Here is a 14575-nt window from a genome sequence, read left to right as displayed (position 1 = left end):
CTGCTGAAAACCAGACAAAAAAGAAACCTTAAAAGCAGCCAGAAAGTAAATTACAGCCCATTCTCATTATCGTCAGTTTCCGTATCTCTGAGATTGCCTACTGCTAAAATTCATTGTAACCTTAAAAATGAATCCTCATGGTGCTTTCACAGACATGCACAGAACAGCGAGGGAAAAAAGACAAGTTGCCCCAACACTCCGTGAATCTCTTGCAACCACTGATCTTTTTATTGTCACTACAAGTACTGCCTTTTGCAGAATCTTAGACAGAGTTGGAATCACGGAGTAAGTACCCTTTTAAGCCTGACTTCTTTCACTCAGCAAGGTAAGATTCCTCCATGTCTTTTTGTGGCTTGATGACTTTTTTTTTTTGCTTGAAAATTTTCCATTGTATGGACGTACCGCAGTCTCTTTATCCATTCACCTATTGAACAACATTTGGGTTCCAAAATTGCTTCCAATTTTTGTCAATTACAAATAAAGTTTCTATAAACATTTGTGAGCAGGTTACACCAGGTGAAAAGAAGGTCATCTCAAAAGATTATATACTGTTTGATTTCACTTATTTAACACGACAGAACTGTAGAAATGGAGAGAAGTGTAGTTTCCGCTGTTGAGGGAGGTGGATAGGTGGGCACACGGGACTACAGAGGGACAGCTCGAGGGACATCTTTGTGGTGACAGCACAGTGCTCGTGTCTTGATTGTGGTGGTGATTACATGAATCTGCTCATGTGATGAAATTCCTAGAACTACAAAAACACATATAAATGCATGTAAAACTGTGAAATCTAAGTAGATTCTGTGGAATCCCCAGTCTCGACCTTGTATTCTATGTAGGCAAGGTGTTAACCATTGGAAAAAACTGACGTGAAGTTACCTGGAACCTCTTCTACTATTTTCATAACTTTTTATGAAAGTACTACACTTAGTACTACAATTATTTCAAAGTAAAATGGTTTTAAAGATCAATTATATTTCTATTCAGCAAAAATTCCGAACTAAGAGAAAGCTTTAATATACTATGTACAATAGCTTAAAAAGATTAAAGTCCTAAAAGTAACTCTAATGAAAAACCATGCAAGTCCTCCACACAGAGAACTTTTTAAAGAATTTTAGTAAACTACACAAATGAAGTAATAAGCTATGTATATCAATCAAAGAATGAAAAAGATGTCAGTTCATCCCAGATTAATCTATGTGGATTTAATACAGTCTCGAAGTCCCAGCAGGTTTTTTCTTTTTTTGGTGTGGAAGTAACAAAATGACTCTAAAACGTATACTGACATACAAGTGGCAGATATGTCCAAGGTGATGATGGAAGGAGAAAAGCTGGAGCATTTTCCACTCCTGATGTCTAGACTTATTACAGACTGACCCTGTGGTATTGATGCAAGAAGAATCGGCAAATAAACTGAAGAAGTAAAAGTTCTGAAATAAACTGGACACTTACATTTACGACAGTCCAGAGTAGGTGGGAAAGAGAGTTCACCTCAGTGAACAGAACTTGGACATTTTTACATCCGCATGTGGAAATAGACACTCAGGCTGCCCTCACCCAGCACACGAAGTCAGCTCTAGGTTTTGTAGAGCGATTCTAGACCGTCGCTCTTCCTGTGGAAGGTAAAGCTAACGTTTCTGCAGAGTGATGTGGGGGACTCCTGGGCATGGGGCAAGGGGATTCTCCCACGAGATACAGAAAGTATTCTGTGTTATTCCCTCGGGCTCTGTATGGATCTTTATCCCCTTTTCACAGCACCTTCTTGTTTTAAGGATGCATACTTCTCCATGGTGATATAAAAGAGAATCTTTGAAAACCTCGATTTTCCAAATTCACTGTTTTTGCTTGTTTACTTTTTCACATTCCTGGTGTTCACGTGTGTCTGATGATTCTAACTTTTCCTAGGGCTCGATTGCTTTTAGGTGACTGATGTAAGTTTCCTCTGCTGTTGTGTAAGGAGGTCTGCTTCCTCTTTAGGTCTGGGTGGGAAGGTGATGGGGAGGTCTGGGCATATGGCTGGATGGACAGCTCTTTGGCTGAGAATCTCAGAAACTCTAGGATTTCTAAACCACTAGCCCATCCCCACCCAACCAGGTCCATTTCTCTAAAGAAAAGCTTCCTGGCTTCTTTGCCTGGTGCTAAACACCGGACTGCCAGCCTCTGGGAACCTCACCATCTCTGGGTCTGAAGCCCCCTGAGTTTCTGCAGAAAGCATCTCTTTCCTGGCCCCCATGTAGCCTTGCCTCTGGCTTCCTCCACTCAGCTTCTTTCAGCATCACACCGCCATCCTCTTTTCTTCTCCCAGAAATATGTTAAAATTGCCCACCCACTGAAGACCCTTCCCCCATTTCTCTCTTTTACTATTGTTATTAAATGGTGGCACGTGGAGAAAACATGTTTTCAGTCTACCCTCTTAAACTGGAACCTAACTTACCCTTCCTTTAATGAGCTTAACCTAGTGTTTGCCACAGTGACGTGGATACAGTATCTTACTAACATCCACACGGAGTTTAGAAACAGTATTATAGAGAGAGGTGAGCAGAGCATGGCAAGGCTGATCAATCTGATTAGGAGAATAAAAGTTCCTGTGATGGCCTCCCGACCTGTGGGCTTTTTGATTGTCCTACGTGTGTCAGTAACACAGTGAAAGTGTCCTCGTGTGCACAGGCTCCAGGGTGTGAACTCTTCATCACTGAGTGTTTTCCCAGGTGGTAAAGCGAGTCCAACACTGCTTCAAGGAGAACCCGCATTCTGTCCGCTGGTACTCAGTTCTCTTTTGGGCAAGAAGGCTGGTTAGCCTGCAGAACTGTCAACAAAAGCTCGCCGGCTCACCTAGGCAACCCATGACTTCTGTCTGTCTGTCCTGCCTTCAGCCACATGGAAAAGCAGAACCCTCAGTTCTCCTCAAAGAATCGAATCTCAAACTGTCAGCTTTGCCCCTCAGATCGAAGTGCAGGTGGGGGAAGAAAATCTTAAGGAAGACGGTCTACAGTGTGTTTCCCAGACACTGTTCTGCGGGACACTGGTTCTGCCAGATGTTAGGTCTTCGGGGACAGAAGTTCCACGATCCACCAAAGGCACGGCTGCCCACGGGACAGTCTGCAAAGGAAAGTCTCACGGGAACCAGCCTGTGTAACTTGGTTTGAACCAGCCTTTCCCCGCAGTGTTTGACTCCGGGTCCTTCCCTGGAGGGTTTTACCAGAAGCACATGTAAGAAATCACTTCTCCATTTGTTACACATGCTGCTGGAAAAAAAATCATCTATGACACTGACTGTCCAAGACGCTCCCCCAGCAAGCAGCGTTCTGAATTTTGGAGAGGGGTGGGTGGGAGCGGGTGCTTTTTTCTTCCTGATGAACAGAGCTGTGTAATTTTGTTCCCCGTTTTTGCTCAAGGAAACTCTGAGTCAAACTTGGTATTTAGTCTTCGTGAAGTGATCCGCCTCTGTGATTAGCATACTTCCTTCCTCTTTCCATATTCTCATTGTTTTGATTTTATTTAACCCTGTTACTACGTCCTTTGGGAAACCCTCTCAGAAAACGTTTTAGGAACAGTCAAGGTCACCTGACCAAACTGACATTTCGTTGATGTATGATAACGAACATCTGTGATCAGATACAGATCCAAGTTTTCGATCATAGTCTGATCACACATCGTGACACGTCACTCAGGCTTCAGCTTTTATGTGGGTCTCAACTGTAAGAAGATACTTGGCTTCAGAAAATAACTACCATGTTCTTGTGTCCTGGTGAGGTATTTGATGCCAAAAAGAAAAACCCCAGGGAAGCGATAGTTTTATATTTCCATTTCATGGGGGAATGTGGGTGACATTTAACTAAGTGAATCATTCAGACTCATTATATTTCAAAGTGGAAATTCATCCTGGGGGAGGGGAGACTGTTTCTCTGGGTCTCTCTTAAACGTATTACCACACACAGCACACACATCGTGCTGTTTCTTAGGAAATATCTGCAGTTAGCTTTAAAGGGACAACGCCCCGTCCTGGAAAGTGGGGGAGGGGAAGCAGGGAGGAGGAAGACGATTGGGCGCTGAGGTCTTCAGTCACAACCGGAGACAGTCCTCTCCCTGGAACTCACACGGAGTTACAATTAAACCTCTTCCCCCAGGCTATGGGGGCAGAGTGGGGCGGGGAACTATGCATTGGGTAATATGATGCTAGTTCAATAAATTGCGGTGGAATATTACAAAAGTAACAAAACTGACTTATATAAAACTATTGAACAACAGTTACATTAAAAAAGCACAGGAAAAGGTGGTTTTCCACATCATTCGTCATTAAGGAAATTCCATTAAAACCACAAAGTGCTATCTTTCTTCAGCCATTCTCTGAGGGTAATTCTCCTAGCGGGAAACCCTGGTACTTTTCCTTTGTCTGAGGATGGCTTTATGCCCCCTGCATCCTGGAAGGGTGGTTTTGATGCACAGAGTTCTTGGTTGACAGTTGTTCTCTTTGGACACTTGTAAAATGTCATTCTGTTTCTTCTCCTGGTCTCCATGGCTTCAGATGAGCAATCTGCTGTCATTCAAATCACTGTGTCCCTCTAGGTAATCTGATGTGTTGACTTTCTCTCGTTGCTTTAACTTTTTTTCTTTTAATTTTCGAATGTTTCATTATAATTTGTCTTGGCATGGATTTCATTAGGTTTATCCCATTTTGTATTCACTCAGCTTCCTAGATCTCTAAGACATTTGTCTTTCACCAAATCTGGGCATTTTTCAGCTGTTATTTCTTCAAATACTTAAAATCCCACATTCCTGCTCCTCTCTGTCTAGGATTCTGATAACACAAATATTGGATCTTTCATTACCATCCCTCTGATCCCTGAGGCTTTGTTCATTTCATTTTTTTGGCCTATTTTTCTCTCTGTTGTTCGGAATGAATGAATTCTGTTGACCTGCCCTCAAGTTCACTGACTCTATTTTTTGTGACCCTACTCTACTGTGGAGACAACCAGAGCATTTTAAATTTCAGTTCTTTTATTTTTCATGTCTAACATTTCCATTTCATTATGTTTATAACTCTTATTTTGCTGAGATTTTATCTGTCTCCCTTTGTTTCAAATGAACGCGTGATTACTGATTGAGGTGATTTTACAACAACCACTTTCCATCCTCGCCAGGTGGGTCCAACATCTGATCTACCCCAGCCCTGGCTTCAAGCCTGATTTTCTTTTTCCCCTCAGTTGATGTCTTACCTGGTTTTTTGGTATGATGAGTGATTTTCAATTCTGGACGTTTGCCTACTGTGTCAGGAGAGTCTTGATCCTACTTCAAATTTTTATTATTATTATTTTTGGGGTTTTGTATGTGTAACTAGGTTTATTTATTTTTAATGGAGGTGCTGGGGATTGAACCCAGTACCTTGTGTATGCTAAGCACACACTCCACCACTGAGCTATACCCCACCTCCTCAGCTCTTATTCTAACAGGCAGTCACTGTGTTTTGGTTTAACATGAAGGTTCGGGTCCACTTTTTTGGACTTTAAAGTCATCCAGTGACGACTTTGTTGCAGAGCTTCTAAATGCTGTTCTGGTCTGTCTCAATTTTGGGGCTCCACTCAAGCTGCCCGCCAGGGCGGACGGCGCTTCCCGGGGGCCTCCTTGCATTGCTAGGCAGGGGTGGGGGATGATGGTCCTCCCAGACCGAGGTCAGCGTGACCCTTGGCCTCTGCCCAGGCTGCCTGGAGCTGGTGGGCTTTGCACTCTGTCTCTGCCGGTGCTGCTGGCCAGGGACGCCTCTCTTGGGCAGCCTCCTACCACTGGGTGGAGGGCGAGAGCCATGGAATCAGCCCGTAGGTGGAACTTTGGGAGACACAGGGCCCTCTGGTGCCGCTGGTACAGGTAGAGGGGCCTCCGTCTGCCACCTGCGGTGGGGGACGGTCCCCCGGCCGGGGCTGCGTGGTTGTCCCCACAGCAAGTCAGTGCCACTGCCACTGCTTGTGGGTGTCCCCACCACACCTCATCCTGGCTGCTCCTTTCCCTGTCGTCTGGCAGAGAGCACAAGACTTTCTTATTTTCATGCATTTTTCGTCCATGCCTGTCGGCCGTGCTGGGTGGCCGGCCTCCCCGGTGCCCCAGTGGAAGGTACATGGAAGATAAAAAAAGGACACTCAGGGCTCTCACGGTGGTCGTGTTCCCAAAGCCCCTATTCACTCCATTTCTTTCCAGGTTTCAGAACTCTTCTGTGATTGCTGATTTGTCTGTGGAGACTTTAGTTGTATTTAGATGGAAGGAGCAGGGAAAAGGGGTCTGTGCCATCTTGTCCCCAAATGCAATATAATTCTGCTCTCATTAAGTTCCCCTATACCCTTTTTTATTTTTTTAAAGCCTTGCTTGTGTATTTAATCACACAACGTATTGTCACACTGTCACCCAAGTTTGGATCCTTTCAGCACTGATTATTGGGTTTAATTAGAACATTAGCATTTCAGAGCCAGTGGGGACCTCAGAGGTGGCTAGTTCACAGTGCTTAAAAAAATTTTTTTTAAATCAAGGTACAGTTGCTTTATAATATTATATAAGTTTCAGGTGTATAACATAGTGATTCACAATTTTTAAAGGTTATCCTACATTTATAGTTATTATAAAATATTGGCTACATTCCCTGTACGGCATAATATGTCCCTGTAGCTTATTTATTTTATCCATAGTGGCTTGTGTCTCTTAATCCCCCACCCGTATTTTGCTCCTCCGTCCTTCTCTCTTCCCCTGTAACACTAGTTTGTTCTCTGTATTTGTTTCTCTTTTGTTATATTCACTAGCTTGTTTTATTCCTTAGATTACACATGACAGTGTGATCATACAGTGTTTCTCTTTCTCTGACTAATTTCATTTAGCATCGTGCCCTCCAAGTCCAGCCAAATCTCCTACACTTTTTATGTAAACTTCAATTGACATATAACATAGAGAAATGTGCCGAATCTTATGGCTACGGCTTGATAAAATCTCCCAAACAGAACACATCCATGCAACCGGCACTTAGGCCAAGAGATCTGAACTTGCCAGCCCCCCAGAGGTCTCTTTGTGCCCCTTCTGGGAACCATCCCTGCTCCCCCAGATAACCACTATCCTCTTCCTAGCACCACATATTAGTTTTGCCTTCTTCCCCCAACTTTATACAAGGGGAATCACAGGCACTATAGTGATGCCCCCTGCCGTCTGTGTGTGATCCCTCCACGCTGCTGTACAGAGTTCTGGTTCCTCCTTATCTCTGTAGAATATGCCAGTGTCTGAATAAAATACAATTTTCTTATTTATTTTCCTGTTGATGGACATCGAGGCTGTTTCTCTGTCTTTCCAGCTGGCACCCTCCGCCTCCTCAAACCTGGCTGTCCTTTGGCCTTACTTGTCTTCACTCTCCTTGAAGTTCCATGACTCCTGTGAGGAATCACACCCTCCTTGCATCCCTGATCACTCTTATTTCTTTAATTTGCTTTACAAAATCACGACTCGGCTGATAACGAAACTCTCCCCCCCTGCACCTTGCATGGGACCATGGGTGCAGAAGAGCACACATCCACGCTGATCGTGGCCCTCTGAATCCCACCACTGGCCTCAGTGGGCCCTTCTCTGCTGGCTGTCACCAGCGCTCCGTTTCCCTTCCCTCTTCTGGCCCTCACTTCTCACTCCTGGCATCGCTGTCCGCAGGGGGAAGCTTCCACCCCAGGTGCAGCTGGTGAGTTAAGTACTGCGGTTTGCAATAGAGTCCAATTCTGGAAACTTTCTAGCATCTTAGGGAATTTGCTTTTGCCACCAAATCCTGAAAGGGCCTGAGATCAGCAGAAGGCCTAGCCCATCCGGGTGCTTGATGGTTTAATTCGAACCAGAGAAACCGTTTGGAAAATTGCGATGCTGGATTACCTTCCTGAGGGGACCACTTTCCGTGTCCTAGCTCTGGGCCTCGAGGAGCACGTGGTGATGAGTCATTGTGTCACTTCTTGGTCTAGTTTTCAAGGAGAGGTTCCAAGTGACCTCCGTGGGGAGCAAAATTGACAAGTACCGGGTACCCGGCCCTTGTAGGGAGATGAGGAGTTCAGATTAAATGAGCTCCTCCCCACAGAGTCCCCAGTGAGCGGAAGGTACTCTGTGAATCCAGGAAATTGAGTTTGGGGGTGAAATATTTCTTCCACTCTCTCTCCAGGAAGGAAAGACAAGTCTTGAAATATCTCGGCTTCTCAGAACTGTTGGGTCATGCTTACTGACAAATGCACTTTTACGATGTGAGATTTGTCTTTGTTTTCAGCCGGTGCCCCAGAGCTCCTCCCCCGGCCGCCACCCCTGGCGGGGAAGGGGATTCCCTGTGTGCACCAGCCTTTTGTGTCTGGGGAGCGGAGCCAGAGGAGGAAGGAACAGCTAGCTAGACCACTGTGGGCAAAACCCTCAGGGCTCGTGCAAAGCAGGTGTCCAAGGGCAGTGCCAGGGAGCCTGGGATGTCCTCAGTGGGCACCTGACATGACCTTGGAGCTGGTTCTGCAGGATGAGCCCCTGGGTGAGCCAGAGCCGCCAGCCTCACACCTGCAGGTGCGGGGGAAGCTGTCGACGAGCGGAGGCAGGGCAGGGTCATGGCTGGTGTCACCCATGGGACCATTTGCAACTCACAGGGAACTGTTTTCCTGGACGGTCAAGAAGGCAGGATTCCGTGTGCATCTGTGGGCTGCAGGAGATGGCAGGGACCCTCACCAGGATCACTCAGGATGGAGCCCAACTCAGTGGCCAGGAAGCAAACGGGGAGAGGGTCAAAGGGCCACCCTCTCCCTGCAAGTCCCAGCAGCCAGATGGCAGAGTGCCCCGCGGTAGAGATGAGGACCCACCACAGGGCATCGGGAGGCAGGTTGCAAGAAACCGTCTCTTTCTCTGGACCTTCACCAGGAGAGGGCAACACCTTTCTGGGTGGTCTGAGCATGAGGCTCTTGGAAAGCTTGTCCAGCCCAGGCTTTCCCAGCCCTGACGTGGCTTAAAACAACGTGCTTGCCTGAGTTGAGTGCAGTTGTTGGGTAACTGCTGTGCGAAGTCAGAGGTGAGAACGGCCAGGCTCCCTCCGAGCTTGTGAGCGTGAGCATCTTTCCGGCCTGTTGGGCACCGTGAGCGGGAAGCCTGGACGGAGGCAGGAGGCGGGTGTGCTGGGCCCCCTTCCTTTCTGTAGCTCATTCCGGCCCCCCAGCTCTGCATGGACGACAGTAACCCCCTTCCCTCACCTCATCTTCCGGCTCTAGCTATCCGAGAAGAAGTTGGCATCTGCAGAGTGGACCCAATTACCCAGGATGGCTTTCTGGCGCTCAACCAGGGTGAGAAGGTGGGAACATAGATTTCCAGGGCTCAAACCAGCTCTCAGATTCCCTGCCCGCCGTCAGGGCCGTGTGCCACTGGTGCCCCCCTCCCAGTGATGTACCTCCTCCTCTGCGGAGCTGGAGTGTGGGTGGCACGTCTGCTTCTGGAGCAGGAGTCCTTGACCTGGAAACGGGAGGTCGCTGTGACCCCACCCCAGCAGGGCGGTTTTACTTAAATGAATGTACAGATACTGACGAGGACTGTATTTAGTTCATTTCCAACTTTAATCCCATAAACGGATCCTTTTTAAGCTACGACAGCCTTCAGGCCCTGCTGGAAAACAAGCCGCTGGATGACAAGCAGCTAGAAGACAAGCCACACCTACATTTCCATGAGCTTAAAATACTATATTCACACTTACTTGCTTAAAATGCACATGCTTGCCTTGTTTTAATGTTTCAGGCAGTAGATGACCTATAGCATGTATTATGCTAAAGACAGTTTGTAAGGAGAAATCCTGAGGTTGACCGTAAGGGCACAAAGGAGGCAGGTATTTCCTTAGGGTAAAACAATGGGCGGTCCTGGAAAGCCAGGTCGGCCATTAACAGAACTTTGTTCTGGCATGAAAGCATGCGGTTTGACCCAAGGGAAATATTTGCTAACTCGAGACCTCCCGGAGGCAATAACAGGATAGACTTAGAAATTTTGCGTCCCCGAGGAGGGTGATTGTTCCTGGAAGGGATAGGCCTGACGTTAATCAGTTAATCAGCAAGCAGAACTTCGTGCTTACCCCGTGGAATATCTAAAGCCCCACCTCTTTGATCGCATTTTTTTCTGGGCTGTAAACTAATAAATACGATGTCGACCTGGCTTTCGGCACTCTAGATCCACGAGATCTTTGAGTCCCCTGGTCCCATCTTTGCTCTTTACTTTGTCTCCTTGTTTCTTAAGTCTTGTGTCGTCCGTCCTCTGATACAGTCCCGAGCTGCGCTGGACGCGGCAAGGCCCGGTTCAGGGGTCGACTGCGCACGAGGGAGCCTGGGTGTACGTGCACACTCGCCTCGTCCACGCGCACACGGCCTTGTCCACGAACACAGAGGAGACAGGCGCCCAGTTCAAGGCCTCCGGTGACTTACTCAGCCTGCTTGTTGCCGGGCCATTTGGCCTTTTAACCAGGAAAGAGCGGAGGAGCTTTAGGAGGAAAGGGGAATTTGGAGGATGCTCCCAAGCCGTTCTCACAAACCCCACCAGCCACCTGCTTCCTCTTCCACGCGGAGCAGCCGCAGGGCTGGCAGGTGCAGCTGGGAGCGGGGCCAGGCCTGGATTCTGCAGGAGTCCGCCCCATCGGGCAGGACGAGAGTCTGGGGACGAGAGCTGAGAGCCCTGATGTATTAATTTTGTGGGTTTTAAAAGTACATCCACAAAGTTGTACAATCATTGTTGCTATCTAATTTCAAAACATTTTCATCAAATGTTCCCTAATAAGAAACCTCGTACTCATTAGTCTGTCCCCAAATCACCATGCCTTCATCTCTGGGCAGCCACGAATCTACTTTCTGTCTCTACAGATTGGCTTATTCTGGACGTTTCACGTAAACAAAATCCTACAACATGTGGTCCCTTGTGTGTCTGGCGAGCGTAATGTTGTCCCGTCCACGTTGTCTCATGTGTTGATACCTCCTTCCTTTGCTTGCTGAATAATATTCCATCGCACGGATCTGTCACGTCTTGCTTAATCACGATCCATCTTATTATCCACTCATCCATGGAAATCGAGTTATTTCCACTTTTTGGCTCACATCAATAATGCTGCTCTAAAAATGCATGCAAGTTTTTGTGTAGATATGTATTTTCATTTATTTTGGGTACATACCAAAGAGCAGAATTGCTGGATCATGTGGTCATTCTATGATGAAACCATTGTGTTAGGGTTCTCCCGAGAAACAAGAAACAATGGGATGTGCATATTACAGAGAAAGAGATTCATTCTAACCTACTCACAGACAAAGTAAACAAACTATGGTTACCGGGGAGGGGGGATAAATTGGGAGTTTGGAATTTGAAGATATTGACCACTCTATATAAAACAGATAAACAACGAAGTCTTACTGCATACCACGGGGAACTATATTCAATGCCTCGTAACAGCCTATCATGAGAAAGAACATGAAAGGATATATATATACACACACACTATGTGTGTCATTACGCTGAACACCAGAAATTAACAACATTGTAAATTGACTATACTTCATTAAAAAAAAAAAAGAAATTCAATATTAAAAAAAATCCCAATAAATTTTTCCTAAAAAAGTAAAAAAAAAAAAAAAAAAAAAGAGAGAGAGAGAGAGATTTAGTCTAAAGAATTGGCCCATGTGAGTGTGGAGACCAGCAAGCCCAAATCTGCAGTGTGGGCCAGCAGGCTGGAGGCCCAGGAGAGCCGGCGGTGGAGATGCAGGCTGAAGCAGTCAGCTGGGGAGTTCTCTCCTGCTTGGGGAGGCTGGCTTTTTTGGTCTGTGAATGTGTTTGTCTCTCTTGTTTCCTCTCTTTCACGTGGGGCACTTTCCTGAAATGTCTGGTGACTCATCACTATCCATTCATGTTTAAGAAGGTGGCATGAAATGGCAATTCAAAGCTTCGTGTCCTGTGCGGCTCTCACGGGCTGGGGCTTTGCAGGGGTGAGCAGGTGGCTGGTGGAACTTTCCCTGGGAGGGTCCCCAGATCTAGAGATGTTTTCTCTGGGGATTCGAGATGTGCTGAATTTCTCACCAACCCTCTGACTTCTTGTGGTGGAGATGATACAGACCTGGCTTAGGGAATTCTGGAGACAGAATTTTGTCTGGATCAGATTAAAATTTATTTCTCCTGTCTTTGGCCCTGAATTTGTTAGCATCCTCTTAGCATCCTGGAGTCTGACGCCTCCGTGGTTCAATTTGCTCAGCGAGTGTGCCTCTTCCTGTTACGGGCTGGCTTGGGGGTGGGGACGGGAGTGTGGAGGTAGGGTGATCACCTCTCTGTTGGGGATGGAGCAAGGACCTGCCGTTCTTGGCTGGGAGCACGCACAAGTCAGGACATAAGTCATGGCCTCTCCAACACCCACGCTACCCCCTCTGCCTGGACAGCAGCTCCCTTCCATTTGTACCTAACTCCCCGCTCTTTAAAACTCAGCTTGCTTGGAAAGACCAAGCACCCCATCGGGAAGGTGAGCCTTGGCAAAGCAAACAGGAGCTGTGGTTTGCCTGATCCAGCAGCCGCTTCCTGTTTTCCTCCCTTGCCCACCTTGAACGGCGGGAGGTCAGCATTATCAGGGGTAACGGTGGGTTCCCCTCGAGGGGGATGGTGTTTCTGAGATGGTCTCCAGTTGGCTCAGCCACTAGGGAAAGGACAGGAGACGGATCACCTGGCCCAGCCCTGAATTTGCTGGAGGACTGGCTGCCCTCGGGCAGGCAGGCCAGCAGGGTGGTGGGGGCCTCCAGGGAACTTTGAGAAATGGAGAGCCACCTTCAAGGTCATCTCAAGGTGACACATCCCATGTCCCTCCCTTGACAGAAGGAAAAACCGAGGCACAGAGAGGCTGTGACTTATGCCCAGACTTGTGTGTTCAGTTCTGCAGAGCAAAAGCTAGAACCCAAGGCTTCTGATCCTTCCTACTTCCCCCACAAAGCAAGGACTAAGCGCATCTTGTTTTAGCTGGTGAGGTTGCAAGGGCGATGGCTTTTTTATTTTGAAAGCCAATTTGGAAAAGCAGACGCCCCGATCTTGGGGTTTGGTGCCCCAAGGTGGTACAGATCCACCCAGACACTGGCCCCTTGACAGCTGGGGCGGCAGGAGTCGCTGGCTGTGCAGACGAGGAGGTGAGCATCCAGGGAGGCTGAATGATTCGCCTGAGGACAGAGTAAAGCAGGACTGGTTGGTGCACAGCCTCTGGGCTGCGGCCTCCTCTCCCTGTCGTGGTGCCTCCTCACTTGCCATTGGAGCACACGGCTTCCTGAAAGACAGCTGGTGTTTGCTTTGGAAACCCCGGACCTCTGCCCTTCATCTCAGCGCCCTGGGGGCCTGTGAGCTGACCTCAGAGTCTAAGGAATTTAGAGGCTTCTGGACCAACCAACGGTCATGCAATGGCTTGGCCCAAAGCCACATGCCCCAGGTCCCATCTGACAGCCCCTTCCCTGGAGCGGGGAGCTAATCTCGGCCACCTGGGCTGTGACTTGCGTGTTTCATAACGCGTTTCTCTTCTGCACAGAGTAAACCGCACGCTGTTTCTCAACCGGGCAGAGAAGTTCTGGCTTCGCTTCTCTGTGAGCACAGTACTGTTAGGCAACCCCTGTGTTGAAACACAGTGCAGCTTCTAAAGCAAACCTGGGGGTTTTGGCTTTTGTCCCGAAGCTTTAGCCCTTCACGGTTGGTCAGCGCAGACAGTGAAGGCACTGACGGCCCAGGGATGGTGAGGAGAGAGAACGGAGGAGGCCGGGGGGCTTGGTCAGGTCTCCTCACACTGTCTGAGCCTCAGTCTCCACGTCTTTAAAATGGGACTCAAAGCACACAGCCTGCTGAATACGAGAACGAAATGAATAATGTCTTCAGAGCTCCTCACTCTGCGTCCCTTTCCAATTTCCCCTCCCAAAGCAAGGGAGCCCCCAGGTCCCCACGGGGGACACTTACGGGTTGACTGAGGTGCGGGAAGGATTGAGGGGGTGTAGGGGTGCCGAGGGCAGTGCAGACTCCTAAGAGCGAAGCAGGAAACCTATCTTTCTCCCACGTTCGCTTAGACATTAGTGTGCAGATTTGACTCCAACTGCATAATTCAACCCCATTAGTTTTCATTACAGATAGTATTTTAAATTACTGATCAGTTGAGTCCTTTTGACTCTGGGGGAATAAAGCAGATTGAGCTTGTGGTTTTGTGTCCCCTGCCATGTCCCCCCCAACCTAGGGCTTCTCCAGAAAGAGTGGCCCCGCCCAGCAGGAGCCACAATCTAGAAGCCCGGCTGATGGTCCTGTCCCAGGAAGGGGCGCTCTGAGCAGCCATCGCACCCTGCTGGGCCACACAGGTGAGCACGAGCAAGCCCCTCCCCCACGCTGATCCAGGTCAGAGGGGGGCAGTAGCTCTCAGGGGACCCGCAGGTGTCAGCTTCAGTGACTTCCATCCCTGCGACGCGGTGAGGGGGGCAGTGGTGGGGCTGATACTCAGGGGTCCAGATTGCAGGGAAAGATGGAGGTGAAGCTCGCTTGCCCTCCTGCGGAAACAGAATTAAAAACAAAAGCTCCCAGCCAAAATCCCAGGAAA

Source organism: Camelus ferus, chromosome 28, assembly GCF_009834535.1.
Source record: "Camelus ferus isolate YT-003-E chromosome 28, BCGSAC_Cfer_1.0, whole genome shotgun sequence".
Taxonomy (NCBI): domain Eukaryota; kingdom Metazoa; phylum Chordata; class Mammalia; order Artiodactyla; family Camelidae; genus Camelus; species Camelus ferus.
This window is presented reverse-complemented; position numbering follows the sequence as displayed.